This window comes from Scomber japonicus, chromosome 15 (genome assembly GCF_027409825.1).
Source record: "Scomber japonicus isolate fScoJap1 chromosome 15, fScoJap1.pri, whole genome shotgun sequence".
NCBI lineage: Eukaryota > Metazoa > Chordata > Actinopteri > Scombriformes > Scombridae > Scomber > Scomber japonicus.
In genome coordinates this window covers 2,162,405-2,169,736 of record NC_070592.1, presented here as the reverse complement: position 1 = coordinate 2,169,736, position 7,332 = coordinate 2,162,405, and positions in this window count along the sequence as shown.

Here is a 7,332-nt window from a genome sequence, read left to right as displayed (position 1 = left end):
GACACAATGTAAATGTAGTCAGCTGCAGGCGAAACGCCCGACGAATGTTTGTTCTGGTGTCTGCAGAGAGAGAGACACACACACACACACACACACACACACACACACACACACACACACACACACAGACACACACACAGAGACACACACACACACACACACACAGATACACACACACACACATAGAGACACAGGAACATACACACACAGACACACACACACACACACACACACATAGAGACACAGGAACACACACACACACACACACACACACACACACACACACACACACACACTGTACACACAGCAGCTACATGAATATAAGAGTGTGTGTTTGGGGCAGTCGCAGCTTGTAGAGGAGCCGAGTCTGAAATATTCATTCTGAGATTCACACCAGCACGTCATTTTATTTCTGCTTTTACATCGATGCTCCGACTTCCTGTAAAACTCTGAGCAACCAAAACATCTCTGAGACTGTACCGTGATTTTACTGACCTTCTATACTCTCATACTGGATATTACACATGCTCATACTCCCATAACTTCAGGTGAACATGTGTAAAAACTGCTGCCTGTAAATAAAAAGTCTTGGCTTCAACCTGGTCTGGGGTTGCTAAGGCGGTTACTAAGACGGTTGCTAAGGCGGTTACTAAGGCGGTTCCACTCTCATATCTCTGTTGAATCTGCAGGAATTCTTCTTCTTCTTGTTTTCTCATTTTTTCGGCAGCCTAAACGTCCCTAAAAAGTCACGAATATTTGGACGCGTGCCAGAACCACTGGAAAATTAGATAGTTTTTAGTTTCTGGAAATGTGAGTATCGAAATGTCTCTACAGCGCCCCCTAGGCAAATGAAAAAAATGGAGCCCCTCCCTCCAGATTGACGTAGATAAACGAAATTTGGTACAAATATGTTTCATCTAAAGACGCACAAAAAAGTCTCTTGGACCCATACTCTATCTCCAACAGGAAGTCGGCCATTTTGATTCAAATGTTGAATTTTGGTGCAGTTAAAGCACTTAAATGATTAAGGTTAAATATTAATCTGAAATTATTATGAATGGTTTAAAATTAGTTTCAGCTCGTTGCAAAATGTCTCTACAGCGCCCCCTAGGAAAATGAAAAAAAGTGGAGCCCCTTCCTCCAGATTGATGTAGATAAACGAAATTCGGTACACATATGTTTCATCTAAAGACGCACAAAAAAGCCTCTTGGACCCATACTCTATCTCCAACAGGAAGTCGGCCATTTTTTATTCAAATTTTGAATTGTGGCGCTGTTTGTTGCGTACATGCATATTCACTCTTATGACATTGGAGATGCATTTTTGGCGTGGGCCAAACAGGGCCTGTTCATTGCTGCTTGCAGCTTTAATTATTATTATTTTACCAGAAATAGGGTTTTTTTACACCCAAAAAATGATACAGGTTAAATATTAATCTGAAATGATTATAAATGGTCTAAAATTAGCTTCAGCTCATCCAGGTCGATGATTCCACACTGAAGGTTTTAGTTGTTTCTGTTTGAAGTTTTTGGTCTTTGTATTGTTCACAGCTGACATCACAGTTGCATCAAGACCCGCATTAACAGAGAGATCGCCATGGTGATGAGCTTCTTCTTCTTCTTCTTCTTCTCTTTCTCTTTCTGTGCGTCCACTCTAGCTTGAAGGAGTTGAGTGCAACCGCCACTTTCTTGTGGAGAGTTATGTCTGTAATTTACAGGCGCTGGCTGAGAAGCTGGAGGGAGGGACTTTCTTTATTCTGAGGGCTGGACAATCCTTTGAAGTGCTTCATATTGGCATATCATAAATAAACATAAGGCTGCATGTTTGGAGAGGAGCGGGCCTGGTGTGTTCGAGTGTGCGGGTGAATTTTATGAGCTTTTTTTTTTATGATAAGGGAGCGTCCGTATGAAAGTGTGTGTGTGAATGTTTCATCTTCATTTAAAAAAAAAAAAAAGCTTCTATCTCCGCTCTTTGATCTGCTTTTAATTAATTAAAAGAAAGAAGAAAAAAAAAACACATCTCTAAATTGATTAGATATCGTGCGAGGTCATGGAAAGCTCACAGTAGCTCATCATCCCAAAACTAATTGTGTGTCGCCTCCCGAGCGAAAAGAAAATTACCCTCCAAGAAGAAGAAGAAGAAGTGAGCGAGTGTGAAGAAGAAGAAGAAGAAGAAGAGGTGAAGGAAAGTTTGGCAGGCGATATGTAAATGAGAGCGATCCGTCCTCCTGTGGCGGTTCAGCTGATGTACTGCACCTCTCACATCTGTAAAGGTGTCCGCAGTAATTGGAATTAATTTGGTCTCGGCCGCCCTCCTCTCTCGACCTCAGCTGACCTCCTCCCGTCTCCTCCGTCTCCACGCCAACAGGAAGTAATGAAAAACAATACGGAGCGAGTGGAGCCGCTGAAATCACATTCATAGCTTTATACCTTCCTGCAGGATTTAAAGGCTGCGGAGACGCAAACGCTGCTGCTACTATGCTTCATCATGAATATTTAGAGGAGGATGGACAAGGTTACGGAGAGAGAGAGAGAGAGAGAGAGAGAGAAAAAAAGGAGAGAGACATAGAAAAGGAGAGAGAGAGAGAGAGAGAGCAAGAGAGAGAAAGAGAGAGAGAGAGAGAGAGATAGAGAGAGAAAAAAAGGAGAGAGACATAGAAAAGGGGAGAGAGAGAGAGAGAGAGAGAGAGAGAGAGAGAGAGAGAGAGAGAGAGAGAGAGAGAGAGAGAGGGATTAATGTTAAATGGAGAAAAATAATTGACATTAGGTTCAAAGTGATATGAGACTAGAGATCGTCTTAGAATTTGTAAATTGTAATGTTGCTATGTGGCATAAAAGTATTTTCCTGGTTTTAAAGGTAATTTTCTTTGTCATTACACCCACATTACTGATGAACAGGGCAGGAATTTCACGAGGGCCACGAGGGCCACGAGGGCCATGGCCCTTGTTTAGCCTCTTGTCCCAAACGATCTGCCCTGAGGCCACGGTGGCCTTGATGCCCGCCCGCATTGCCCCAGTTGGTTTTGCGGTTTTCTCATCTGCGTCTTTCCTGTTACCACAGCTTTGACTCCTGCTTCTTTTGAGTAAAAAAAGCGTCTTTTGATGACATTCATCATCAGTGATGGTGGGTTTGATTTGAGCCTGGCATGAACCGCTCAGACGGGCTATAATGACAGTTTGACACCAATCTGCGGGTTTTTTAAAAATGTGATGTCTGGTCAGAGAGAGAGTGGAGGTCCCTCAGGTCATGTGCAGCTGCAGCGTGAAGTCCAACCCCTCCCATACTCCGGTTGCTGTTATAAGCAGGTAGCTCTGCAGGCTGTATGACGGCTGAAGGAGGCGAGCCCCCCAAACTTTTTCCCCGTCTAATATCGCCAAGTCGGCTGTATTTATACTTCGGCTACCGTAAAAACACAGACGACCGCGGCTCGGAGGAAGAAGGTCCCGGACAGTAGCAGCGCGAGGAGGCAATACATCCAATATGATAGTGATATTTTATCTCCTCCATAATTTTCCTTGAATGAGAAATCGGTCTGGGCTCTTATGGGTTAATCAGTAGCTTATATGCTAGTATATGTTTACAGTCAAACATTTTGTATTGATCAGAATTGAGGCTACAGTGCAGGCTCAATTCTAATCAATACAAAATCTGTGTAGCAGTTTTTTGAGGACAGCCTGAAGATGCTCTTGCACATTTGATGTCAATTGAGCAATTGTGTGGTTTAATAAGTTTTACAGTTTTTGAAGTGAGTGATGGACTTCATAATTTCCTGTGTACTTCAGTTCAGTTGCTTTTATTTTCCCTTAAGGGAAACCTGGCTTGCATTCTTGGCTTTTGTATTCTTTTTAGATATGTTCAATAGTTTCTAATCTTCAGACATAAAAAAGTGTAGGAGATGTTTCTTTACCTGCTTGACAGTTTTGACTGAGACTCCAATCTTCCGCGTCATTAGTCCTTAAATTAAATTCATTATGGACGTGGACTTAAAATCATGGTTTTATTTTATGGCCTTGGTGCCCTTAAAACATTGACAACACAAAAGGCCAAGTGGCCTTGCCCCTAAAATGATGAAATTCCAGGCCTGCTGAATATTTATCAGATTTCACATTGTGTAAATATTTAGTGAAGGCACCAAAAATCATCTCTACAATATCGTTGTGATATCGATGTATCGAGGTATTCGGTCAAAAATATGGTGATATCACATATCCCCCAGCCCTAGTTCAAAGTTACAGAACAATCTCAATTAAATGGGACTAAAAGTATTTTTTAATGGTTGTTTCTGAGTAAATATGGGTCAAACACATTATTGTATACTCTGGTTCAGGTTCTAACAGCTGATCACATGTTTGAATATTACTGGACGTTAATCAGCTGATGCAGAACGATGGTTATGCTCAGCAGCTGATAATGAAGCATGATAACAGAGCGCTAAACATTAGACTCAGTTCTTCTGTCTGCAGCTCAGCGTGGGGCAGGTTTTCCTCCTCTGACTCTGAACTTGTTGTGTTAGTAAGAACCAGCTGAAGCAGACTGAAGCAGACTGAAGCAGACTGTCCATCTCTCTGTGTGACTAACCCAGAAACACACTCTGCTGCTGCCTTTCATTTTAAAACAATCCTCCAGTCAAGGATTCAGTGTCAGCCTCGTCTTCACCAGCAGACCTCCATGAATGGCTCCACCACGCTGGATATATCACCGCTCATTTCGTGGCACTCACCTTCAAGAGTGTGGAGCCTTGTAATCATATAACGCTGGCTGGTGGCCAATCAATGCGGCAGAAGAGCGAGCCGGCCTTCAGCCTCTCCCGCTCCGCTCTGCTCTCAGGAAGCAGCTCGGCCATGTGATGTGATGATCAATGGATCCACAGAGGGTCCAAGAGCGTCAACCATTGATTCAGTAAATGGAAGATTTTCGCCACATGTTGACGTCGATCAGAGTCGAGGTCACTGGAGCACCCCCCCCATCCCCATCACATTTCCTGTTGTCTCCTACATGGAAAGGTTAGGTCACTTTATTGGGCTTCACCAGGGAGGAGGAGGCAGCAGCAGATGAATGACAGTAAACCAACATGCATCAGGTTAACAGACAGACTCTGGATGATTCTACATATCTACTGCTATAAATATACATCCAACCCTCCATCATAGCTCTATGTTCACACAGGGTTAGGCTTATATTATAACTGCATCCATTACATTCACCCCCCCAAATTTCCCCCACACTCGTCCAGGTCTACAGCTCCCAGAGTCACACGTCAATCATTTCAGCCCAAGTGGGAAACAAGCCCCAGTATCTAGCATGATAGTCCAATCAGAGAACTTCAACGTTTAAATGTTTTAATTTTGTGAAATGTGAAAATTGGGCTCCATTAAGGCTGCTCAATTAATCGAAATTTGATCGTGATTTACGATTTTGCAGTGCAGTGTGTCGAAACTCTGACTAAACACCAAGTTAAACCATCGCCAATGAATACAGAGACGTAGTGAGGTCAACCATTCACTGTCACACCTCTTCTTTAACATGCTGCTGAAAACTGAACAAACCATACTAAATATTCAGCATCCGTGTTTTTAACTGGAACAGGAAGCCACTTGACAGGATGTGAAGTCATCAGTAATCAAATATCAAAATAAGTCTTTCTTATATACATCATTTGAACTGAAACAAGCACAAATCATTATTGAAAGGAGACATTTGTAAGAAATAAAAGAAAACCTTCGAGGCAGCACCATCGGATCATATTTAGCTTTAATTCTTTGTTTTACATGTTTTGGCAGTAAATTCCTTTCATTCCTGAGAACAGCACTGCTCACTGGATGTTCAGTGGTTAAACAGGACACACATCTACTCCACATTCATTCATTTCCATAAACAAAAGCATCACATTCATTCATTGCTGTCTGTAAAGGAGCTTGATTCATGTGTGTATAGATGGTGTCTGAACAAAGGGAAGTCTAGTATAACACATGAGCAGTGTCAGAGAGCTGGGGGGCATTATTCCCATTATCCTGCCCCCGCTGCTCTACCCAGGCTTGAGACCTCAGCTGTAGATTGAACATGTAAAGGTTATTCACAGCTGATGACATCATTAGGGCTGCGTTTGATCCGCTGTCACTCACAGTAAACAAATAAAACACACACAGGAAGATCATTAGGACGGAGAAAACAAGACTTTAATTGAGCTTCCTCCTCCAAAAAGCTGCTAATTGGATGTTTCATGGCTGTCAACCTGCAGACACACAGAGGCCAGCGTGGGGTTTACTCTTTAATGAGCCTTTATGAGACTCTCTGAGCCTCCAGAGCTTCGTTACAGCTGCAAGGAAACAAAACTCAGAGGTTCAGCTGAGAGCCTCGATACAGTCCGTAAAACCTCACGCTGCTCTGAGACGCTGCTCTGAGACGCTTACCTGCTGCCAGGAAGACAATGCTGAGATGAAGACGATGCTGCCATGAAGACGATGCCGAGATGAAGACGATGCTGCCATGAAGACGATGCTGAGATGAAGACGATGCTGAGATGAAGACGATGCTGCGTCAACCAGCTCTGATCAAAGCAGCTGGACTCAGGTTGACATCCAGAGAGATGTAAATGTTCAGATAAACAGAAACAGGGGGCGATATTTAGCTCAGTTGGTGTGTTGAGGCTGTAGTCCTCACTGCAGGCGACCCCGGTTCAAATCCCACACCGAGCGGTCCTATCCTGCTTGTCATTGCCCCCTCTCTGCCTCCCATTTCCTGTCTCTCTCTCTACTAACCTGTACATTAAAGACAAAATGCCCCCAAAAGAAAAAACAAAGATAAACAGAAACAGGACGGATCATTGGTCGCTGTGTTGAAGTTGATTTGGTCGTTTGTAGCTGAAGCAATAAAAGATGCAGAGTGGTGGTGTTGGTAGAACAGTTGGTAAAGCACCCGCCACATGTGTTGAGGCTACAGTCCTCACTGCAGGTGACCCCGGTTGGAATCCCACACCGAGCGGCCCTATCCTCCTCCTATCCTCCCTCTCTGCCTCCCACTTCCTGTCTCTCTACTAACCTGTACAACAAGGCAAAAAGCCCCCAAAAATAAATACTTAAAAAAATAAACACAAAGACACAAAACTACGGTGGCCGACTGGGGCCAAACGCTTTCATCAAACGCTTCAGTACAACGATGCAAACTCCAAAAGTCAAAACAAATGCAACTACAAAATCACGCTGCAAGAAACAAAAACAAATGCATAAATGTCAAACGCGCTGAAAATTAGGAAATGATGCAAAGCCAGAAATTCTGACTTTGGTATCGGTCTCACAAATAAGGAAATACTTCATCTTTTGGCTCATCAGCAT